The sequence below is a fragment of the Danio rerio genome, chromosome 10 (genome assembly GCF_052040795.2).
Source record: "Danio rerio strain M-AB ecotype USA chromosome 10, GRCz13ab, whole genome shotgun sequence".
NCBI classification, from domain to species: domain Eukaryota; kingdom Metazoa; phylum Chordata; class Actinopteri; order Cypriniformes; family Danionidae; genus Danio; species Danio rerio.
This window is the reverse complement of record NC_141030.1, coordinates 46,721,320-46,747,329: the sequence shown is the minus strand read 5'-3', so window position 1 is coordinate 46,747,329 and position 26,010 is coordinate 46,721,320. Positions and strand designations below refer to the sequence as shown.

Genomic DNA, 26,010 nt, shown 5'->3' with positions numbered 1-26,010 from the left:
GCTCCAGGATTGGCCAGCCCAGTCACCAGACATGAACATTATTGAGCATGTCTGGGGTCAGATGAAGGAGGAGGCGTTGAAGATGAACACAAAGAGTCTTGATGAGCTCTGGGAGTCCTGCAGGAACGCTTTCTTCTTCATTCCAGATGACTTTATTAATCAGTGATTTGAGTCATGTCAGAGATGTATGGATGCAGTCCTCCAAGCTCATGATGGAGTCAGACACAATATTCATTCTGTCTCCACTGCAGCAGGACTTTATATTCTATACTGGACATTATTTCTGTTCAGTGATGAGACTTTAGTCTAAGCAGAGTCATACCTTACTGTCCTAATGAAATCATTAATAATCAAGGCATGATCATATTTTATTGTGCTCAAATAAGAAAAATCTAGAGGCCTTTGCCTTTCATATAAGACACTTCTGATACTAAATGATTAACTAGAAGTCCAGTTAATATTTGCTGTTCCTAAATCTTGGATAATCGAGAAGACTTTTGTCAGGTAGTGTACACTTTGGTGCAGTTTTCTGTATCTCTCTAAATTGATTCCACCGGATGGTGAGGAAGGTGTCACGGACGCCCCCCTCTCTGTTCTGCTGCCCTAGGCGTGGATATAACTGCTGAGGACGCGGGTGGTGAGGGAGGTGTTGCGGACACCGCCCTCTCTTTTCTACGCCCTAGGCGGCCCTTGGACGCGCCGGCCCTGTATATAACTATATTTTTCAAAACTATAACATAATTATAAAGTAAACAAAATGGATATTAATAAATAAGAACTGTAAATAATAATTCCATATTTTTCTACATTTGTCATTAAAATGTTTATATATATATATATATATATATATATATATATATATATATATATATATATATATATATATATATATATATAAACATTTTAAATTCAATTTAAATTCAATTTAAATATTCAATTTATTTAGCACTTTTTTTATTTATTCTTTCATTCATTTTCCTTTGGCTTATCATTTTCCTTTCCCTTATCTATCAAGGGTCACCACAGTGGAATGAACCTCCAACTTATCCAGCATATGTTTTACGCAGCAGATGTCCTTCGAGCTGCAACCCAGTACTGGTACAAATTTTATATATATATATATATATATATGGGGCGTCACGGTGGCGCAGTGAGTAGCACGATTACCTCACAGCAAGTAGGTTACTGGTTCAAGCCCCTGCTGAGTTAGCTGGCGTTTCTGTGTGGTGTTTGCATGTTCTCCCCACGTTCACGTGGGTTTGTTACAGGTGCTCTGGTTTCCCCCACAAATCCAAAGACATGGTACAGGTGAATTGGGTAAGCTAAATCGTCCGTAGTTTACGTGTGTGAATGAGAATGTTTGGGTGTTTCCCAGTGATGGGTAGCAGCTGGAAGGGCCGTAAAACATATGCTGAATAAGTTGGCAGTTCATTCTGCTGTGGCGACCTCTGATTAATAAAGGGACTAAGCCAAAAATAATATATATATATATATATATATATATATATATATATATACACACACACACACACACACACACACATATATATACTGTATATGCACACAGACTATGTGGCACTCATGGGTGAAATAGGAAACATATATAGACAGAGACTGACTTTGATATGAGCTTATGTTATAAATGTTTTCATCAATATGTGACAGGGGCACAGCTGTGAAGCCTCATGAAGGAGCTCATCTTTTTAAATGTACTCTTCTTTCTGTCAGGACACTTTTCTCCTAAACATTCATTTATATTTGTCTGTGTTTCAATATCTTATATTTAGCATTATCTGCTTGAAGCATTGAGCGCAGCTGGTTTTAGGGCCAGTGAATGTTATAGCATCATACCATTGATATAAAAAAAGATACACCGATGTAGATACCATTTATCATGTATTAACATGGGTTGCACGGTGGCACAGTAAGAAGGTCGCTGGATCTAGTCCCAGCTGCATCAGTTGGAATTTCTGTGTGGAGTTTGCATGTTCTCCCCGTGTTGGCGTGGGTTTCCTCCAGGTGCTCCGCTTTCCCCCACAAGTCCAAACACATGCGCTATAGGGGAATTGAATAAACTAAATTGGCTGTAGTGTATGAGTGTGTGTGTGAATGAGTGTGTGTATGAGCAGGACATCATACGAAAGAGAGGGATCGACTTAGAATGTCACCAGTTTAATAATGATTTGATCAGCTGTAGTTAGAAAGGGCTTATTATGCGGTTTCTGTTGCCTTCTTGTGGATGGACAACGTCAACCGTCTTTGCTCTGCTCAATGGCAGGCTGATGGAGATTTATATAAATATTTAAAATAGGCACTATCCTTATGAATAATCTGCGTAGTTGCAATCTAAACAACTACATTCTCTCCTAAAAAAAGTCTCAAATGTACATTATGTTGTCCAACAGCTGCAATATTTGTCAAACTGTAGCGAGTTTATTGATCTGCTGTCACTCTATATAGGCAGAGGAATACAGAAGGGTGAAGAGGCTGCATGAGTTCTGATATTCCAGTACATTGCACAGCCAATCAGATTTAATAACCAGATAGAACTGTTGTATATATGAGCAGTATCACACGAGTAGCAGTGCGATATGGCTGTATATCAGCACTGGTGGGAGGCGTGCATTGGCACGAGGCGAATATATCGCAACATATATTTTACAGAACATATTTTTTATAAACATGCTTTTTATTTGCATATTTTTATTCATAATTATATCTCTAGTATATTTCAGTAAAAATAGAATATTTATATTCAGAATATTTATATTCAGCAGAAATATAAAAATAGTATCAATAGTATAATGTGGGAAATGATCAGATGAGCATCAGATAAGCCTGATGTTTTATTTTATAAATTATATATTTAAAAAAAATGATCCAAAACTGAGCACATCCAAATTAATATGTTGATAGGAAATATTTAATATTTTTATTATTAATTAAAAAATCAAGAGAAACATACAAAAAATAATTAATATTCATATTTTTATTAATATATTTAAAATATTTTTTTAATATAATTTTTGTATTATATACAAATATTGATATTTTAATGTCAGATACAATTATTCTTCATAATACACATTTTTTGAAAGACAAAGATTTTGATGTTATTTTCAGGTGAGTTTCAGATATGAGGAACTGTAATAATGCGGGCTGCACTATTGTATTATTTTCTATTCTGCCGTGTTGTTTTCTTCTGTCAAGGGAGCAGCTTTAATCAAGAGAGAAGAGGAATTCTGCTGTACAGTAGCAGGATCTCCACCGACTCGCTCTGTTTTTCTCTCTGAATATAAAGTGTTGAATAGGTGTGTGCGTGCGTGCGTGTGTGTGTGTGTGTGTGTGGGACTGTATGAGGTCAGGATGGAGATGAAGGTGTGGGTGTTTCTCCAGTTCTCCTGCTCTGTCCTGTCAGATCTGCTCATGAATCTTAAAATCAGAGGCTCAATGGGCCACGTTCCCATCTGCCATTTATCTCAGTGACAGAAATGGCCCAATTTACCTGAATTCTTCATCATTCCTTAATTTATCCTCCTGCTTCTGCTGTGCTGTTTCTTGAGCGCCTTGTCATGCTTCTGAAATTTCTAATCATGATATAAGTCCTCTCAAATTCTGGAAAATAATTAGTTTTGTTTGACATATGATGAGGTGACTTTCCCAGAGATGGGTTGCGGCTGGAAGGGCATCAGCTGCGTAAAAACGTGCGGGATAAGTTGGCGTTTCATTCTGTTGTGGCGACCATGAATTAATGAAGGGAAAAGCCGACAAGAAAATGAATGAATGAATGAATGATGAGGCAACACGATGGCTCAGTGGTTAACACTGTCACCTCACAGCAAGAAAGTCGCTGGTTCAAGTCCTGGCTCAGTTGGCATTTCTGTGTGGAGTTTGCATGTTCTCCCCATGTTGGCTCCGGTTTACCTTACAGCAGTGGAGTCAAAGTCAATTCCTGGAGGGCCGGAGCCCTGCAGAATTTAGTTCCAGCCCTGCTTAAACATACTTATGTGGAGGTTTCAAACAAGCCTGAATGACTCAATTATTTTAATCAGGTGTGTGTAATTTGGGTTGGAGCTAAACTGTGCAGAGCTGCGGCCCTCCAGGAACTGGCTTTGACACCTGTGCCTTACAGTCTAAACACATGCGCCATTGGGGAATTGATTAAATAAATTGGCCATCGTGTATGTGTGTTAATGAGTGTGTATGGGTGTTTTTTTTTTCAGTACTGGGTTGCGGCTGTGTAAAACATATGCTGGAATAGTTGGCAGTTCATTCTGCTGTGGTGACCCCTGATGAATAAGTAGGAAATTGAATGAATGAATTATGATGAGTTGAACTAAATAGTTGAATTCAATGTTCTAGTTTTTTGTTTATTTTATTGGTTCATTAGTTTAATTTCTTTTCTGTTTGTGTAGCACTGATTTTTGTTTACTTAATTTAAATAATACACCTATTGAAGCAGATTTTGGTTAATGTAATTATTTAGTTAATTTTGGTGTGTTTTTTTTAACCCCTGGTGCTCAAACCCAATTTAATTAGATAAATACTGCTACAACTACACTACCTGACAAAAGTCTTTCTATACTGGATATTATTTTTGTTCAGCGATGAGACTAAGCAAAGTCAGACCCTACTGTCCTAATGAAATCATTAATAATCAAGGCATGATCATATTTTATTGTGGTAAAATAAGGGTAATCTAGAGGCCTTTGCCTTACATATAAGCCACTTCTGATACCAAATGATCAACTAGAAGTCCAGTTAATATTTGCTGTTCCTAAAACTTGGATAGGAGACAAGACTTCAGTCAGGTAGTGTATCTATTAGGGTTGGGCCGATATACGATGTCATCGTCTATCGCCGATGGCTAATAGACAACATGATGCTAAGCCGGCATCGCCGATCCTCTCCCTGTCGCAAACCCGCTCACGAAAAATACACACTCAGGCCCCGTTTACACTAGTACAACTTAGTGTTAAATTAGCATTGGCATTAAATTAGCGTCTCACTATAGTTATTAAACGTGATATTCAGACATCCCAAGTCTCTGTGAAGTTCCGGGAGTCTCTGTGCATTTGCGGGACTCATAATCTCTAGGACATCGTGCATCTCCCTCCAGATCTTCAAATAAGGCGTTCACCCTTCACACCCCCGGATCCCTCCTCGCTCTTCAGACTCGCTCTTACCAACCCCCCCCTCCACCCCCCCACCCAAAAAACACTATACATATGATGATGATGCCATCGTCCATCGCGATGTTTCACATTACATATTGTACGATGACAAATTGGTCAATATCTCAATATAGCACCATTCATGTAAATTCAATCATTTAATAGTTATTGACCGCATGTAAACTCATATTATACTCAATTATGCGCATATATTTTTTTTATGCACATTTTCGAAACTTATGCGCATCTTGGTGTTTCCGTCAACCGTTACGTGAATGGAAACATAACTATTGTATAACAGTTGTTTGTTCTGTAGACAATCAGAAAGCAAATATTGCTTAAGGGGGATAATAATATTGACCTTAAGCATTGACCTGCTTTTATTCTAACTAAAATTAAACAAATAAGACTGTCTCCAGAAGAAAAAATATTATCGGATGTACTGTGTGAAATTCCTGACTCTGTTAAACATCATTATCGTGTCACATACAGTTGAAGTCAGAATTATTAGCCCTCCTGAATTATTGGCCCCCTGTTTATTTTTTAACGGAGAGCAGATTTTTTTTCAACACATTTCTAAGCATAATAGTTTTAATAACTCATCTCTAATAACTCATTTATTTGATATTTTCCATGATAACAGTAAATAATATTTGACTAGATATTTTTTAAGACGCTTCTATTGTCACGTTGGGGAACGAGGCGAGGACTCGAATGCAAGGATATAATGGGTATTTATTGATATAAGTAAAAAGCAAAACAGCAAAACAAACTACTCCGAGGGGGAAAATATTAACAAAACATATAAACAAACAAACTAGACTGGGCAGGCTGGCAAACTGGAGAACAGGACAAGACAGGAAACGATGACATACAATGACGAACTGGCACAGGACAGCAGACATGAGGGGATTATAAACAGAAATAAATTAACACAAACAGATGAACACAATTACCTAATAGTGGGTTAACAAGGAGGGTGGGACTAGACAATAGACGTGAGAGCACATGACACAGAGACAACACAAGCCATGCGCTCGCGACAACGCGCACCCAGAGACGCACACAAGACAGAGCTAGTGTCCGGACTCTGCCACCAAAACAAGAATTTACAAGACCAGAGTGGCATAACCCTGACTTCTATACAGCTTAAAGTGACATTTAAAGGCTTAACTAGGATAATTAGTTTACCTAGGCAGGTTAGGGTAATTAGGCAAGTTATTGTATAATGATGGTTTGTTCTGTAGACTATCAAAAAATATATAGCTTTAAGGGGTTAATAATTTTGACCTTAAAAATGTCTTTAAAAAATTAAAAACTAGAGGACTAAAATTATAGTAGAAGCGAACAAGTATTTTATAATGTATCAATGCAAAACTATAAAGCTGGAACTGCAATTTCCATCAAAATTTATTCATCAATTTCTTCCTCTGTTAATTCCACTTCTTTGATATAACTAATGAAAGGACTCCATATGCTAAAAATGGTCGTGCCCAACTGAGTCTGGTTCCCTCAAGGTTTTTTTTCTTCACTCCCATCAGGTGAAGTTTTTTTTCCCTCTCCGCTGTCGCCACTGCCTCGCATGGTTCAGGATTGGTAGAGCTACGCATCGATGAATTTGCTCTTCAGTGTTTGAACTCTCAGTAATGATTAAATCACACTGAACTGAGCTGAACTGAACTGAACTGAACTTAAACACTAAAACCTGAACCACACTGGTCCAGTTACTGTGACCATTTATGTGAAGCTGCTTTGACACAATCTACATTGTAAAAGCGCTATACAAATAAAGCTGAATTGAATAAAGCTGAAAGTATTTATAGACCTCAGCTTGCTTTATGCCAAAAGATGTGTAGCTTTGCTATGGACAAAGATGCAAATACCAAACGCTACTCAATCGATAAGACAAATGTTGTCAAGTCTGCCATTAGAAAAAATAACTTGTATACTAAAAGCTAAACAACGTGTATTTGAAAACATATGGAGCCCTTTCATTAGTTATATCAAAGAAGTGGAATTAACAGAGGAAGAAGTTGATGAATAATTTTTGATGGAAATTGCAGTTCCAGCTTTATAGTTTTGCATTGATACATTATATAATATATATTTGCTGTGCCTAGTACTCAGTATGATTATAATTGTCATGTTTGAATAGATTACCATTATTGTAAAAAAAAAGGAGTATTATTTTTATTTATTTTTTTTATTTCATTTATTTATTTTTTGTTGTTTGTTTGCTCGTTTGTTTGTTGTTTGCTTTTAGTTATTATTATTTATTTATATATATATATATATACATATATATCCTTATATTTTGTATAATTTGCAAATGCAACAAGGTTATTATTGTTGTAAAATGTTGTATTTCAATGTGTACAAACTGAAAACGAAAAATAAAAATATTATGGAAAAAAAATTTAAAAACTGCTTTTATTCTAGCTGAAATAAAACAAATAAGACTTTCTCCTGAAGAAAAAATATTATCAGACTTACTGTGAACATGTCCTTGCTCTGCATCATTTGGGAAATATTTTAAAAAAGCAAAAAAAAATCAGAGGTGGGCTAATAATTCTGACTTCAACTGTATATACCGTAATATTGCACAGCAGCCATAACTCACAGGCACGCGTGGTAAATTATGCTACTTTCTGCCATTTATCTCACTGACAGAAATGGCCCAATTTACCAAAATTCTGCATTTTCATGAGCTTCCTGTGCTATGGGCAATAAAACCACAAACTCTTGCAAAGCAGCATCCAATTACAGTCCATTTCTCTTCTTCCAACGACACAGCATAGAAGCACCGCAGCGTCCGTCTCTGCCCACTTCACCAACCATTACTGTTAAACGCAGCAGATAATGTCCTGTAAGTACACAGCTTGCTGCTTCTCACACTTCCCAAACAGGAGCTTCTGCTAAACATCGCTCTAATGTACAGATTGCGTTTGTGTGAAGTGGCTGACGCTGAGAAACTCGGGTGATTGGAAAAGCTTATTTCTATCAGTTTCAAACTCTGCACACAATGCCGGAGACATTTATTATCATTAAGAAAGAACGTGTGGAGATTTTACTTCAGATTAGAGCTCACTAACTATTCCGCTGACTGTGAAATCCAGAGAGCTAAGAAGGAAATAAAAATGCAGAAAATCCTTTATTTCAGCAATACTTCAATAAGAGATGCCGGGAAAACGCTTTTCTAGCTTGAGAAATCTTTCCAAACTCTTTTTTTTTTTTCTGGTAGTGCTGAGCTGGCAGAGGGCTGTGAAATAAGTGATGGGGTTTTCCGCATCTTTTCATGAATTTTTTTTCATATCACCATTTTTATGTTATTTTCAGTGCGCCTGTCAAAGCAGAGCTGAAGAAAAGATGAGCTGTGTGCAGAAGCTGATGAAATTATGCAGCGGGAAAAGAGTTTATAGGTGGTCGCTTGGGCAAAGGAGTTCACTTGGTGAAATGCTGATCACTTTGTTTTGTTTTTAAACATGTCATATAATGAAAATCTGTAAATATACAGTTGAAACCAGAAGTTTACATACACTCTTAAAAAAGGAACATAAACATTTTTTAAAAATGTCTGATAGTAAATCATACTAAACGCTCACTATTTTAGGTCCGTTAGGATTACCTGAATGATTTACATTTGCTAAATGCCAGAATAATAAGAGAATTTTTTTTTGAGAATTATTTATTAATTTCTGTCAAAAGTTTACACACATTTCCTTGGTATTTTTTAGCTTTGCTTTTAAACTGTATAACTTTGGTCAAATGTTTTGTGTCTCCTTTCACAAGCTTCTCAAAATATTTTGAAGGAGTTTTGGCCCGTTCCTCCTGACAGAATTGGTGTAACTGAGTCAGATTTGTAGGCTGTCTTGCTCGCACAAGCTTTTTCAACGCTGTCCACAAATTTTCTATAGGATTGACATCAGGGCTTTGTGATGGCCACTCCTAAACATTCACTCTGTTGTCCTTAAAGCTCATTTAACTAATTTGGCAGTGTGCTTAGGGTCATTGTCTGTTTGGAAGACCCATTTGTGGCCAAGTTTTAATTTCCTGGCTGATGTCTTGAGATGTTGCATCAGTATTTCTACATAATGTTCTTTCTTCATGATGCCATTTGAGCTGTGTTTTTCAAAAAGGGCCTGTTCACAAATACAGACCTTTCCAGAAAAGTGCCGGTTATTTTCTGGAAAGGTCTGTATGTGTGAAAGGGGCTAATGAGTATGTATAGGTGTTTCCCAGTACTGGGTTGCGACTGGAAGGGCATCCGCTGCATAAAACATATGCTGTAATAGTTGGCAGTTCATTCCCCTGCCTCTAAAATTAGAGACTAAGTCGAAGGAAAATCAATGAATGAGTGATGGTTTGTTCTGTTGCCAATCCTAAAAAATTCTCTCTTAAAGGGGCTAATAATACAATTTTTATTTAATAATTAATAATATTTAAATATTAAAATAAAATATTAGTAATATTTAAATAGGCAAGGCAGTGGCACAGTGGGTAGCACGTTCGACTCACAGCAAGAAGGTCGCTGGGTCGCTGGTTCGAACCTCGGCTCAGTTGGCGTTTCTGTGTGGAGTTTGCATGTTCTCCCTGCCTTCGCCTGGGTTTCCCCCACAGTCCAAAGACATGTGGTACAGGTGAATTGGTTATGCTAAATTGTCCGTAGTGTATGAGTGTGTGTGAATGTTTCCCAGAGATGGGTTGCGGCTGGAAGGGCATCCGCTGCGTAAAAACTTGCTGGATAAGTTGTCGGTTCATTCCGCTGTGGTGACCCCGGATAAGGGACTAAGCCGACAAGAAAATGAATAATATTTAAATAATAATAATATTTTTATTTAAATATTTAAAAATATTATCAAGTGCATGTAAAGTAAGATTTTGCAATTAAGCCTTTAATTAAACTTAAGTTTCTCCATACAGCGTTTCTTATGTACAGTTCATATCTATTGGGATATTTTCGGAGGATCATCAACTTGCAACAAGCCATTAAGTGTTTATCATTGACTGCAACAGTTTTTAGTGTTTTCCCTAAATATAACACAATGAATGAATAAATTTGTCTCCTGTTAATTTAATTACCAAAAGAAATTGCAATCCACAATGTCTCCAAAAAGAGCTCAGTATTTTATTGCAACTTTAAAAAAAGACTAAAATAATTGTTGGATTTGCATCTGATGTTGTCGTCATTGGACAGCTCATAAGCTCCAATTTTCCCGCAGGACGTCCAGGTTAACTGGAAGCCCCTGAGATTCACATTATTGAAATCAAAGACAGTAACACAAGCAGGCGTAATGATAATGAGGCGCAACCAGAGCCCAGCTCTCAGCGGGATAATGGGAGAATTGTGAGCTCAGCGCTCTTAATGAGTGTGATTACAGATTCACAGACTGAGCCTCGTCACCGATGCTGCCTTCTTTTCTGTGCTTTCTGATAATGCTGAAGACCCTCACAGTCAGATTCAATCTTTAAGTTCTGAGCTGCAGATGGTTTTTAATTAAGTGCATTACTTACTGTCATTCATTCATGGCCACTGCATGAATTAATAAGAAGGTTGGAGTAAGATTAGAGACAATTAAAGAAACAGTTCACCCATAAATAAAGAATTGCTGCTAGTTTACTATATTACCTATAACTTATTAAAGTTGGCATGAAATCAAATGTGCTCTTCTTATTTTTATATGTATATAGTAGTTCTGGGGTGGCCAACCCTGTTCCTGGAGAGCCACTTTCCTGCAGATTTCAGTTGTTACCCATATCAAACACACCTGAACCAATTAATTAGGATCTGAACACCACGTGATAATTACAAGCAGGTGTGTTTGATATGGGTTGCAACCAAGCGGCAACCTCCCGCTCTCCCTCAGGAAGCCAATACGGAAGTAACTAAAACTGCAATTCATGCGAAATTCCGCTAGTCCTGGCCGCTCCTGGCTCCAAAACAGAGCAAATTACAATTGAGCCCACTGTTAGAATGGCCAACTTTACAGCAGAAAAAAAGGTGTTTACAGCCTGGTACAAAAAAAGATTTTGGTTAATACAGCTAATATTACCCTTCGTGACAACTGTGAGGGGGGTGATTTTTTTTATAACTCATCCGTTTCCTTTATATTAATTTATATTAAGTTTGCATAATTAAGGGCGTGGCCACTTGAGTGACAGCTAGGTCTCGTTGATCGCCGTCACGTCACCTCAGCTGAATCCTGCAGATTAGCCACTGAACTCGGCATATTTATCGTATTTCTGTGTTGTTTTGTGTGGCTTTACACAGTCAACTGCCTTTTGGACTTGTTTCCTACAATTATTAGATGGCATGGCATGCTGAGTGCACTTAATTGTGCTCACAAACCATTCACGTGGCCTCCGTTTCCCATGTGAGTAAAGTTATATACTTATATACCATCTCTATACATGTATTTGTTTTATTTAAGATCATTTATCGTTTATATTTATATTTAGAACTGTAATGCACTCCAGAATCTGTCAGATTGATTAGCTGTAGGCTCTAGATCAGTCATCTGAAGCGTTGTCATACAGTGTTATGCTGGATTTCATCAATAGTCTTACAGTAACTAACACAGACTATATCTGAAGTGTTTGGAAGTAATTCGCGTTTTCCTCCCGTTGAAAAACGTCATGAGAACAATGTTTAGTGGCTCAATGTATTACAGCAGTGTTTTAAAAGTTTAAACACTTTATTGATATAGTGTACAACCAAGCACAAGTGGTCAGAATACAAACGAGTCGCAGGTGATGAAGTATTAAGCGTTCTCCCAAAGTAAAGTGAACCAGGTCCAAGCAAACTGTCAGCAGGTGTCTATTGCTCCGCCCACTCTCCGCCTCTTTGCCCTTGTTTGGTATCCCGCCGTGGGTGTGATGACGCGTGACCAAAATGGCGACAGTTGGCCGCGCCTACTTGTGGCTTCTTTTGCTCTCATTAGAAACCTATGGGTGACGTCACGGATACTACGTCCATATATTTTACAGTCTATGGTTGCAACTGAAATCTGCAGGAAGGTGGCTCTCCAGGAACAGGGTTGGCCACCCCTGTATTAGTGCTTGTTTTAAAGAGTGTATCTGTGCACTTTATTATTTTCTAAAACTTGATTTGTCTTCTATCAAATATCATAACCGTCCATCCTGCCTTGAAATGACTCTTCTTCACTTCTGGTCACATGGGATTCCTTTCGGACGAGGCTATTAGTTATTTAGTGTGAGGCTACATTAGGGTGGCGATATCATTAATTGTGGCATGTTTGTCAGTGATTTAGGGCGAGCAATCATTAATGTGGAAAGATATGTCAGTTGTTTAGGGCGGGGCTATCATTAACATGGGCAGGTCTGTCAGTTTTTTAGGGCGGGGCTATCATTAACATGGGCGGGTCTGTCAGTTATTTTGGGCAGTGCTATCATTAATTTTGGCATGTTTGTCAGTTATTTAGGGCGGGGCAATCATTAACGTGGGCGGGTCTGTTAGTTATTTTGGGCAGTGCTATCATTAACATGGGCAGGTCTGTCAGTTGTTTAGGGCGGGGCTATCCTTAATGTGGGCTGATCTGTCAGTTGTTTAGGGCGGGGCAATCATTAACATGGGTGGGTCTGTCAGTTATTTTGGGCGGTGCTATCCTTAATTTTGGCATGTTTGTCAGTGATTTAGGTCGGGGCAATCATTAACGCGGACAGGTCTGTCAGTTGTTTAGAGCGGGGCTATCCTTAATGTGGGCTGATCTGTCAGTGATTTAGGGCGGGGCAATCATTAACGCGGACAGGTCTGTCAGTTGTTTAGGGCGGGGCTATCCTTAATGTGGGCTGATCTGTCAGTGATTTAGGGCGGGGCAATCATTAACGCGGACAGGTCTGTCAGTTGTTTAGGGCGGGGCTATCCTTAATGTGGGCTGATCTGTCAGTGATTTAGGGCGGGGCAATCATTAACGTGGACAGGTCTGTCAGTTGTTTAGGGTGGGGCTATCCTTAATGTGGGCTGATCTGTCAGTTATTTAGGGCGGGGCAATCATTAACGTGGACAGGTCTGTCAGTTGTTTAGGGCGGGGCAATCCTTAATGTGGGCTGATCTGTCAGTTATTTTGGGCGGTGCTATCCTTAATTTTGGCATGTTTGTCAGTGATTTTGGGCGGGGCAATCATTAACGTGGACAGGTCTGTCAGTTGTTTAGGGCGGGGCTATCCTTAATGTGGGCTGATCTGTCAGTTATTTAGGGCGGGGCTATCATTAACATGGGCGGTGCTATGCTTAATTTTGGCATGTTTGTCAGTGATTTAGGGCGGGGCAATCATTAACGTGGACAGGTCTGTCAGTTGTTTAGGGCGGGGTTATCCTTAATGTGGGCTGATCTGTCAGTGATTTAGGGCGGGGCAATCATTAACGTGGACAGGTCTGTCAGTTGTTTAGGGCGGGGCTATCCTTAATGTGGGCTGATCTGTCAGTGATTTAGGGCGGGGTTATCCTTAATGTGGGCTGGTCGGTCAGTGATTTAGGGCGGGGCAATCATTAACGTGGGCGGGTCTGTCAGTGATTTAGGGTGGAGCTTTCATTAATTTGGGGGCAATCAGTAATTTTGGGCACAGTTATATGTCATTTAGGGCAGGGCTGTCAGTCCTCTATGGTAGAGCTATCAGTCACGTAGGGTGGGGCCAGGTGCAACGCTAGTGGGCGAAGTTAGAACATTTTTTAGGGGCCAATTCTCTTAGAGATATTATAAAGGGCCCTCGTCCACGACCTAACATAACACCACAACCTCTTCACTTTAGTTCACAACAACCACCTCAACCCCCCTACCCCCCCCCACACCCCGGCTCTTCACTTTCGACCGCAACACCAAACCCCCCCTCCCTCTCTTGTTAAAGGATGCCAGCGGCGCCCCTGAGTGGGGTTATCAGTAATTAAAGGTGGGACTATCAGTCATTTAGGGTGGGATTATCAGTCATAGGGCATGGCTATCAGTAATTTTGGGCGGGGTTATCATTTATTTGGGGCTGAGCTCTGAGTAATTTATTGCAGGGCCAAGGATGTAGAAATAAAGCTCTACTGGGGCACGGGCCCCCTCTCAACCAAACAAGCCCCTGAATGGTTTTCTGCGCATGCGTCAGTTTGTTTTCAATTAATCTACATTGATATCACAAGCGATTATTAGGTTGTACATAGAGAATAACATCTTTATATTGGGGCTTACCACTTTTAATTAATACACTTACATATAAAGTAAACTGTAACTCATTTAATGGGGCACAGACGATTTATACTGTGGCACTTGCCTTGGTAAATGGGGTCTAGCGATGCCCCTGGGACACGCAATCAGTAATTTATGCTGGGGCTATTCGTCCTTTGGGGAGGGCTAACAAACCCTTAGTGCGGGGCTATCAGCCCAGTAGAATTTGGCTATTAGTTCTTTAGGGCAGGGGTATCAGTCCTTTATGATAGGGCTATGATGGTGTGTTCACACTAGATGCGGATGAAGCTTTAGGCACAAGTGATGTACATGTTAAGTTAATGCAAAGACATGAATAGACATTCTGTCATAGAAAAAATACTCAAAAATAGACGTAAATAAGGTCGTGCAAATGATGCAATTCATGCAAATGAAGCGACACGAATTGATCGTTTGCACGTTTGATGCTCGAGTTGGAAATTCGGAACTTTAGCAGACATTCGGACGATGTTAACCAATCAGGAGCTTGCTCTTTTATCAGAGCTTGTAATCAGGGCTTCTTTTTATTTTATCAGCAACAATCATCTTTTTAGTACATCAATTTAGTATTTTGGGAGAAAATATTCAGTAACATTTTAATAAACAGGAAAAATCTAAAGAAATGAAAATTATTACATTTAGTCGGAATGTTATTTTGTTATAATTCGTTATCTTTCTATTCCTAAAGAGATGTTAGGTGACCAAACTTTTATACCTGTTTATGTGCCTGTTTAATAAAACAGTTTTGTTTAAATACACCCAAATATATTTTTATATTCACTGAGAAATAATCAAAATATTCTTGTATGCTCAGCTCTGTAAAATACAGTCATTTAATGACAAAAGTGTTATAGTTAAGATGCTGAATGTGTGGAGGAATCATCAAATGAGGAAAAAAGAGCAGATTAATTCAGTTAAGTTGCATAATGCTGGCTATCGCTGCGGTAAAGTACCTTGAGGCGTTTGGAGACTTCAGATGATGCCTTTAGAGATCACTTATATAAGAACGTGACCTAAAACAGATGAAATCAAACTAATTTTAATGAAAGTGTAGTTATACTTGCATACAAATCTGACAAATCATAAAAAGTAAATGTGATTTTTTTTGGTTCAATTTGCATCTATACAACTTTAGCATACTATTTTTACTCACAATTTTATTTCTCACAATTATTTAAGCTCTTACTCTTCAATTATATATATATATATATATATATATATATATATATATATATATATATATATATATATTTATATTATATATTATATAATGTATATATATATAAAAAAATAATAATAAAATAAATATATATATATATATATATTTATTTATATATATATATATATATATATATATTTATATTATATATATATATATATATATATACATATATATTTATATTATATATATATATATATATACATATATATATATATATATATATATATATATATATATATATATATATATATATATATATATATTCATATTATATATATATATATATATATATACATATATATATTTATATTATATATATATATATATATATATATATATATATATATATATATATATATATATATATATATATATATATAATATTTTTTTTTCTGAAGAAAGTCTTATTTGTTTTATTTTGGCTAAAATAAAAGCAGTTTTTAATTTTTATTTTAATTATTAGCCAGTTTAATCTATTTTTTTCGCTAGTCTACAGAACAAACCAAACCTAAACCTAATTAACCTAGTTAAGCCTTTAAATGTCACTTTTAGCTGTATAGAAGTGTCTTGACAAATATCTAGACAAATATTATTTACTGTCATCATGATAAAAATAAACGAAATCAGTTATTGATCAGTTGTTGAATAAATCTGCTCTCCGTTAAACAGAAATGGGATGAAAATATATTCAGGAGGGCTAATAATTCTGAATTCAACTCTATATCTACCGTTCAAGAGCCCAGGGGTGCAGGAATTGACATGTCTGGCTCTGTAAGACAGGATAAAATACGATAGGGGATCATGTTGTGCTCAGAGATGATGCAGGACACATGCAAGATGCTCAAGTTTAGTGTGTGTGTAGCCTACTGCAGTACCACAAACTGTAAAAAATATCTGTTAACAGTATTTCACTCGTGTTTTTTGTTTATTTACGGTTGTGAATTGCATTATGGGATGTTGATCTCTGCTCTTTTGACTTTTAATGTTAAAAATGTAACTCTACAGTTTAACAAAGTGACTTTTATTGACATTTTCATCGTTTTAAATAATAACCGGGGAGGGTTAGGTTCTGGGTGAGTCTGAGTTTGTCTCTATCATCATATTGTAGCTGTGGTTTGCGGACTGCTGCTGTAATGCTGTGGTGTTTCTCCAGCTGTGGATGTGAATTGAATCGGTGCTGGATTTCTCTGAATGTTGATGGTGTGCTGGGATGCTATATGCTGTGTTTTCTCCAGGGATCTGGAGGCTTGTGTTTGTAATGCAGCATTTCGTCATCCGTGTGAGCGAGTGGATAGTAAGGTGTGTTTGAGTGGTGAAATTACTCTGAAAAAATACATTTGCTCAGGTGTTTTTCCTTGTTTCTACATGGTTTAATCGAGACAAAATGTATTGCTGATATATATATATATACTGTATTTTTGTATTAGGTATGTATTTTTCAATTAGTGTAATGAAATAAATGGAAAATAGATTGAAAGTATTTAACACAGGCTCGTTGTTAATATGTACCCCAGTGTACATTTCTGGAGAGTGCGAATTATGTAGCCTGAGGTACGTCTGGCTGCATTTCGTCTATAAAATGAATGCAACAGGGCGGTATGACACTGCTGACAGCTTCTGTTTCTTTTCGTGCTACAGTACCAGCTGACCGCTTACCTCCATGTGGACAGTTTTTCCACTGTTACTGGTTTGACCCGGCGGCTCACCGCGTATGTCAGTGGACTTGAGACACAGAGGGGATTTGACCATGAAAACGGGGTTTGAGTCCGGCGAAGAATGGTTCCAAAAAATCAACTAAACAAGTAAATAACAGGGTAAGAACGTTGTAAGATCTGAAAATGTGGTAAAAATCAGGCTGCTGCGAGGGCTTTTTTTCTGCATTGCTTTTGAAAACGCTGTTGGTTGGGTTTTGAGAAGGGGGTGGGTGGTGTTTTGGTCAGTCAGTCAGTCAGTCGACAGCAGCCTCTGATGGACACGAAAGGCATTTACGAGAGAAATTTGCGATCTGAAAAAGCATACTCAGTGGCCTCTCTGTATACAGATTCAAAAACTGCAAGAAAAAATCTCCTGGGATGGATTACAGGCTCTCCAAAAATGTATACAGGGCTACATATCCATGATGAGCCTGGGTTGAAACTATTTATGCATAGTTTGTTGTTTATATATATATATATACTGTGTGCATATATATATATATATATATATATATATATATATATATATATATATATATATATATATATATATATATATATATACTGTTTATTTATATATATATATATATATATATATACTGTTTATTTATATATATATATATGTGTGTGTGTATAAATACAGTGCTTCCCACACGAAGACTTTACTTGTGTGTGCCACCCAGGTATATTGACCGGCGCCTAAGTATATTTAGTGATTTTAATATCACGCTTTTACACTTTTTTGTATCCGCCCATGAACCAAACATCTGCAATCGATTAAGTAGTGTAAAATCTTCTCTTGTTTACCCGAGAATGTTTCATTCTGAATGCGAGACCTGTCAACACTGCCACAGACAGCCACAGACAGCCCCACGTGCTCTTCAGACCCACAGAGACGCGCCTTTTTGGCACTTAAAAAATTTGCCTGGCTGGGGTTTCTAAATCTGCTAAAATGTCGGGGATTCTGTGTTTGCTTTCACTTTCTGAAGCTGTCGTTATTTAGTCGTGTACAATTTTTGCATTACCTTTTTACTTTCGTTTAGCTTTGCAGCTGACTGTGCACATAGCTGCGAGAGAAACATTAAATAATTCATTCTTGAATCTAAACGACTCAGAAAAACTTTACTGTATACTCGAAGAGGACGAAATGTCTGGCTTAGACTGGCTACTAAATATATGTACACCATTAGTAATGGTTAATCAACGCATTTGCCTTATTTAAATAATCTAAGTTTTTCTAAGTTTTAATCTTGTAATTATTAACATTTTTAGGGAAATTGGGCCCTGTCATACACCCGGCGCAAAAAGGCTCGTTTTTCCACGACGTGTTGATTTTTTTTAGACCAACGCAACCTTATTTTTCCCATTTTCCGCCACATTGTTTAAATACCAAATCCATTTGTGCCACTGTGGACTCATAGGTGTTCTGGTCTGGAAAAGAAGTGTGTTAAGGCACATTGTTGGCGTTTAAAATGGTGTTTAAAACATGTAAAACTGCTTTTATTCTAGCCAAAATAAAACTAATAAGACTTTCTCCAGAAGAAAAAATATTATCAGACATACTGTGAAAATTTCCTTGCTCTGTTAAACATCATTTGGAAAATATTTAAAAAAGGAAACGATTTGAGGTGGAGCGAATGGCATAAAAGTTGGAGAAAGTGTATTTCTATAGTCTTTTTTTACTTTAACCCATTAGAGAAATCATGTATAGCAGTGTCATTGTAAATAAAATTATTGTTAAAAATAAATTATGTTTTGTTTGTTGCATATAGTTACCTATTTATGCAATGTGGTTGAATATATACATAAAGGTAAAAAGATAGTTCATGTTTTTCAGCATGTCTTTTTGTGTCTTTCTCAGGTAACCAGACGTGTCCTTCAAGCCATACATATTTTAAGTGTTTGAGGCAAGGCCATACAGGAATAGTCATGTGCATAAATATTTAATATTGTGCATTTTTTCTTCATACCTCTTCATTTTTCTTTTATTCAGGCATCCTTCATTGGTGAACAGAAAAATATGTGATTTTCTTTCTGAACCTGTTACTGGCAAATCTTGAGAAACGATCTGTAATTACATTGAAGTCTTTGTTTTTTCTAATTTAGATCACTCAAAAAGTAAACATCCTTTCATTCATTTTCTTGTCGGCTTGGTCCCTTATTTAATCTGGGGTTACCACAGCGGAATGAACCGCCAACTTATCTAGCAAGTTTTTACGCAGCCGATGCCCTTCTATCTGCAACCCATCTCTACACTAATTCACACACACACAAACACTCATACACTACGGACAATTTAGCCTACCCAATTCACCTGTACCGCATGTCTTTGGACTGTGGGGGAAACCGGAGCACCCGAAGGAAACCCACGGGAACGCAGGGAAAACATGCAAACTCCACACAGAAACGCCAACTGAGCCGAGGCTCGAACCAGCAACCCAGAGACCTTCTTGCTGTGAGGCGACAGCACTACCTACTGCGCCACTGCATCACCTAAAGTAAACATTCATTTATTCAATTTCCTTCGGCTTATTCCCTTTATTCGTCAGGGCTCACCACAGCGGAATGAACCACCAACTTATCCAGCACATTTTTTACAGAGCAGATGCCCAAGACAGTTCTGGAGGGAGTAATAATAGAAGAATAATAATACTGAAGCACTGTGAGCTGAGGCCTTTTTCAATCAGCACAACAAAGATGCTGCTTTGTCCATCAATGCATCTCTTTACTGATGCGCATGCTGAAATTCACTCAGTAAATGTATTTCCTGTGTAGTGTGTGCACATTTTGTCTTATTGGATAAAAAGTTAATCCTACTCATTTGTGCTCATAAGCTTTAGATGCACATTTTCAAAATGTATGCGCATCTTGACATTTCCATTAGCCATGTTTAATGCGATATTCCATGGAATGGTGGATGGACACATAGCTATTGACATATCAATGGCTGCCATTGCGGCGTTGTTTTTTTGTTCTATTTTTCCTTCTTGTTCTGTTGTCTCAGATCATTCTCATCTTTCATCAGGAGTAAAGCCGATGTCCTTCAGGGAAATAAACACGCTCATCGATGGAGGTCTAGAGAAACAGCCGGCGGCCTGAACATTTGTTCTGTGGCATCTTCATTATTTGCAGGCCATTATGATGCGTCACGCCTCGTCTCCTGTAGGCTTCACTTTCAACAGCCAAGGGTCTTTTGAAGGAGAAGAGCCGGAGAGGGTTCAATCGATCCGCTCCTGCGAGAACATGTGGAAATGGGCTCCTCTTTTATTTAGCAGAGGCCTGTCAGTCATCAAAGACACGGCAGGATCATACGCCAATGTAAATGAAGATCAGGAGTGCTGGGAAGGTGAACTTGTTGGTCCGACTTCTCCATCATTAGTTCCGGTTTTATGTAGGAAAAAAAAAACGTGGAGCTGAAGAAATAATGGAAATGATATGCACGAGCTTGAAGGCCATGGCAATCGACTTTCACATTCAACATTCATCTTAAGAGACGCTCAAAAGTTCTCATGGTCGCGATATGGAATAGAAAATGTCTTTTTTTCTTTCTTTTTTTTTTACGTGATAAAAGAGCCGTGTGCTTGTCTCACCTTGACAAGGCCATTGTGTGAGAAGAGAAAGCACAGGAATCACAATATTAGATCATTATTATTTTTTGTCAAGCATGAGGAGTCAAGAGTGGGAAAATTACAATTCAGGTTTAACCAAACTGTAATAAGTGTAACTAAACCTAAATTTAATGACCTAAATCTTAACCTCAGTAATAACTGAACCAAAACTACAGTATTAAGTAAATAATGTTTCTGTGTCCAAAATTTTATTAATAACTTCAACAAAGCCAAAATCTCAGCATTGACTTAACCAAAACTTTAGTATTACCCAAACCAGAACTTCAGTGTTACATAAACCAAAACGTTAGTATTAACTAAACCTAAACATCAGTATTAACTAAACCAAAACTTTAGTATTACCTAAACCTAAACATCATTATTAACTAAACCAGAACTTCAGTGTAACCTAAACCAAAACGTTAGTATTAACTAAACCTAAACATCAGTATTAGCTTAACCAAAACTTTAGTATTAATTAAACCTAAACATCATTAACTAAACCAGAACTTCAGTGTAACCTAAACCAAAACGGTAGTATTAACTAAACCTAAACATCAGTATTAACTAAACCAAAACTTTAGTATTAACTAAACCTAAACATCAGTATTGACTAACCAAAACTTTAGTATTAACTAAACCAGAACTTGAGAGTTACCTAAAACAAAACTTTAGTATTAACTAAACCTAAACTTCAGTGTTAACTAAACCAAAACCTCAGCATTAACTAAACCAAAACTTCAGTTTAAACTAAACTAATGTTTCAGTATCATCTATGCCAGTATTTCTGTGTTAACTAAACCAAAACATTATTATTAGCAAAACCAAAACTTCAGCTTTCCATCTGCTTTCCATGCCCTCGCCGGGCATTACCAGATGTTGTCGCTGGTAAGGCAACGCCTGCAGCAGGCGGTGGATCACAAGCCTTTCGACTACCTGGGCAACTTATAGATGATCTACAAGCAGCCAAAGGCAGGCCAGGTCAATTAGAGCTTTGGCCTGCTCTTTGGCTGAGGCGCACTCATCCAGGGGCCACTGCCGTGAGCGGCGCAGCGCACACTTTCCGTTTCGGCTGGGGGAAGCGCTCTCCGTGAGCCGGAGTTGATGACGACCAGTTCCTCGAGCTGACGGTGAATGAGGCCTATCTTTAGCCCCAGGTGCTGGTGGTAAGCGGTGGGAGAGAGAGAGTGGGACCCTACAGAAAGAAACACACCTGATTTTAATTACCTGTGTCACATGTGACCCCTCAATAGCTGCGCTATTGTGCATTTTTTCTTCATACCTTTTCATTTTTCTTTTATTCAGGCATCCTTCATTGATGAACAGAAAAATATGTGATTTTCTTTCTGAACCTGTTAATGGCAAATCTTGAGAAACGATCGGTAATTACATTGAAGTCTTTGTTTTTTCTAATTTAGGTCACTCAAAAAGTAAACATCCATTTATTTTCTTGTCGGCTTAATCCCTTTATTAATCCAGGGTCGCCACCCACAGCATAATGAACCAGCGTAATGATACAGGACATTTTCTAGGAAACACTCATTCACACACACACACTCATACACTACGAACAATTTAGCCTACTGTGGGGGAAACCGGAGCACCAGGAGGAAACCCACGTGAACGCAGGGAGAACATGCAAACTCCACACAGAAAAGCCAACTGAGCCGAGGCTCGAACCAGCGACCTTGCTGTGAGGCGAAAGCACCACCTACTTCGCCACTGCATCACCTAAAGTAAACATGTCACATGTGACCCTTCAATAGCTGCGCATTCTCCACCAGTTGTCGCACTGGAGAGATCACAGTAAACTGACAATGATCAGCTCAGGTACACCTCATGTGCTTTATTCAGTGTTAAATGCTCATAATGTGCGTTTGATTGCCATTTTACATCACATTTATTGCCATACTACTGAAAGCAGCAGCTCAGATCTGGAAAATAAACAGTTTGAAATTAAACTTTGGAACTAAACACATATCAGTGATTCAGCATCTACATTTAATAACGTTAAAGAGGTTTAATATGTGTTAAATATATTATAAACCATACCATCTTGTTGGAGTGCAGTGAGTGCACTATTCTGTGCTTCTGAATGGCTGGTTTTAAATTTCTGTCATGTTTCGTCTAGATCAGACAACCATATTGCTAATCACTGCATATCTCATCAAGTAGCATGTAGTTAAGACACAGGGTTACAATGTAACCTGCTCCCCTAATGTTTACACTCGTAATATCTATATCATTTGCTAATTAATAACCACCTCATGTGGAACTCTGAATCTGCATCTCATTTCAGAGTCTGCTTCTGTCCACTGGAGGTCTCATTTCAGTCACGGAGAGCCTTCCTGACTGAATGAAATACGCTGTTTTCCATGAAGGCAACTCGGAATGCTGTAATATAATTGGCTAAATTGGGGTTAAAAGAACCAAAACAAAGACAGCTGTTCCAGCACATAACGCACATTCAAAGCAGAATATCTGACTTCAGCATTGTTTTTCAGATAAACAAGAATGTTCACCGAGCATGTTTCTGAAATATCTGCACACATATGATGGTATTTCTATGCTTTAGAAGAGTCAAAAACTTACAGCACCTTTAAGGAACAGAAACCCAATTTAAAGCTCTAATTTATTTGTATGCTTCTGGTGGTGTTGTTATTACTGTTTCATGCTTTAAAAACATGGTCGACAGTTTCTATTTTTTTAAACCCTCAAAATTGAACACAAAGATATAAGGAAGTAAAACACGTTTATGATGTTGGCAATTTTTGACTCCGACATAAAACCTGTATACATCCCAGCAGGAACTCCTCTGTTACACAATCTCTATTACGCTGTTTGCATGTATCTGACAGTATTTTAATCAACTTCTTCACTTTCAACATGTTTTTATTATGTTTTTTTTTAATTCAGAGGAGCACACACAGGTCCTGTACATGCGGCAGTAAATGCACCATCAGCACGTTTTACTGTGTTCCTATAGACTGAAGCGATGCGCCGGAGCCTTTCACTGTTATCTGACGGTTTCAGACGCGCTGCTGCTGCTGGCCGAAAGCACACTGAAAATACGTGACAGAGATGAATGTGTGTACTGTACATTTCCATATAGAGCAGAAACTCTCATCTGTCCTGTAATCGACACACAGGCTGCACTGCGCTCTCACAAATCCCAGCCCGCCGCGTGAAAAAAGACAATATCTCTGAGCAAAAGAAAAGAAAACTGCAGAAAAAATCACTCCGCAGTCCTGTTACACAAGCTCTGGAGAAACTGCAAGTGTTTTTGCTGTTTTTTTGTGAGATTTAGTCAGAAGATATACACGTAAAGCATATATCTCTGCTTGCTACAGGCAACAAAATACAGTTGAAGTCAGAATTGTTAGCCCCCCTGAATTATTAGACCACTTGTTTATTATTTCCCCAATTTCAACACATTTCTAATCATAATAGTCTTCATAACTCATCTCTAATAACTGATTTATTTTATCTTTGTCATGATGACAGTAAATAATATTTTATTAGATATTCTTCAAGACACTTCTATACAGCTTAAAGTGACATTTAAAGGCTTAACTAGGTTAATTAGGGTAACTAGGCAGGTTAGGGTAATTAGGCAAGTTATTGTATAACGATGGTTTGTTCTGTAGATTATCGTGAAAAAATATAGCTTATAAGGGGCTAATAATTTTGTCCCGAAAAGGGTGTTTAAAAAATTAAGAACTGCTTTTATTCTAGCTGGAATAAAACAAATAAGACTTTCTGCAGAAGAAAAAATATTATCAGACATACTGTGAACATTTCCTTGCTCTGATAAACATCATTTGGGAAATATTTTAAAAAAAGAAGAAAAAATTTAAAGGGGGCTTATAATTCTGACTTCAACTCTATATATTTTAAAGATATCTATATGGTGCAGCTTTTTTATTATGTACTTTGATATAATCTAATCTTAATTTAATTTCTGTATTTTTATCTGGCAGGAAACAGTTGAATCAACTCAATTATCCTGCTGAAAATAAAAGTATACTGTATAAAGAAAATATTTTACTGTGGTCTGCTGGAGATTTTGGTTGCCAGTTAGACTGTAAATTTACAGTAAATTAGTAATTATGATTGTGCTGTGGGTGAGGCAGTGGCGCAGTAGGTAGTGCTGTCGCCTCACAGCAAGAAGGTCGCTGGTTCAAACCACGGCTCATTTGCAGTTTCTGTGTGGAGTTTGCATGTTCTCCCTGCGGTTTCCTCCGGGTGCTCCGGTTTCCCCCACAGTCCAAAGACATGTGGTACAGGTGAATTGGGTAGGCTAAATTGTCCGTAGTGTATGAGTGTGTGTGTGGATGTTTCCCAGAGATGGGTTGCAGCTGGACGGGCATCCGCTGTGTAAAAACTTGCTGGATGAGTTGGCGGTTCATTCCGCTGTGGCGACCCCGGATTAATAAAGGGACAAGAAAATGAATGAATGAATGATTGTGCTGTACAAATACTGCAGTTTACAGTCTTACGGTCAAAATATTTTAAAGATATCTATATGGTGCAGTTTTTTTATTATGTACTTCGATATAATCTAATCCTAATTTAATTAATGTATTTTTATCTGACAAGAAAGAGTTTAATTAACCCTCTACCGCACGCAAAAAAAAAAACATAATGGCTTAACTTGAAGTGCTGTAAAAACATTTTTGGAAGAAAATCTTATTTTAAGGTGCTTTATAATATGTTGTCGTATGGCAACAACGCTCAACAGTGGATCTAACTTAGAAATTTCACATTTAAAACTTTCCTTATAATGAATAATTTTTTCGTTTGAAATAATTGAATTGGTGTTGCAGCATTATGAGCTTTAACACAGAACTTATAAATAACACCATATATTTCAGGGTTCTGCCACTGGTCTTGTAAATTCTTGTTTTGGTGGCAGAGCTTGGACACTAGTTCTGTCTTGTCCTGTTTCTGTCATTGTGTGTCTCTGTGTGCGCTCGCCGTCGGGAGTGTATGCAGAATGTGAGCGCTCTTGTATGCTCTTGTACTCGTGTTTGTTTTCATCTGTCTGCAGCGTTGTGTTTCATTCCCAGTGTCTCAGTCTAGTTGGTTTCGGTTTTGGTCTGCGCTGGGA

The 26,010-nt window shown here is 37.7% G+C and overlaps 2 long non-coding RNA genes across 8 annotated transcripts in view; one reads left to right on the top strand and one right to left on the bottom strand.

The window, feature by feature from the left end:
* Positions 1-26,010, top strand: part of LOC141376479 (uncharacterized) — a 79,773-nt gene that overhangs the window by 28,402 nt on the left and 25,361 nt on the right. For 2 of the 7 annotated variants that reach the window (XR_015501587.1, XR_015501591.1), the window contains exon 4: positions 17,237-17,412. The exons of 1 other annotated variant lie outside the window; for it this stretch is intronic. This is a non-coding gene — a long non-coding RNA (uncharacterized LOC141376479). Of the gene's footprint in view, positions 1-7,967; positions 8,042-8,510; positions 8,623-17,236; positions 17,413-19,153; positions 19,280-26,010 lie in introns of those variants that run through there. 4 more of the 7 variants (XR_015501589.1, XR_015501593.1, XR_015501592.1 and 1 more) reach the window with 3 other exon arrangements.
* Positions 19,814-26,010, bottom strand: part of LOC141376480 (uncharacterized) — a 56,597-nt gene continuing 50,400 nt past the window's right edge. Inside the window, exon 3 of the long non-coding RNA XR_015501627.1 lies at positions 19,814-22,095. This is a non-coding gene — a long non-coding RNA (uncharacterized LOC141376480). The remainder of the gene's footprint in view (positions 22,096-26,010) is intronic.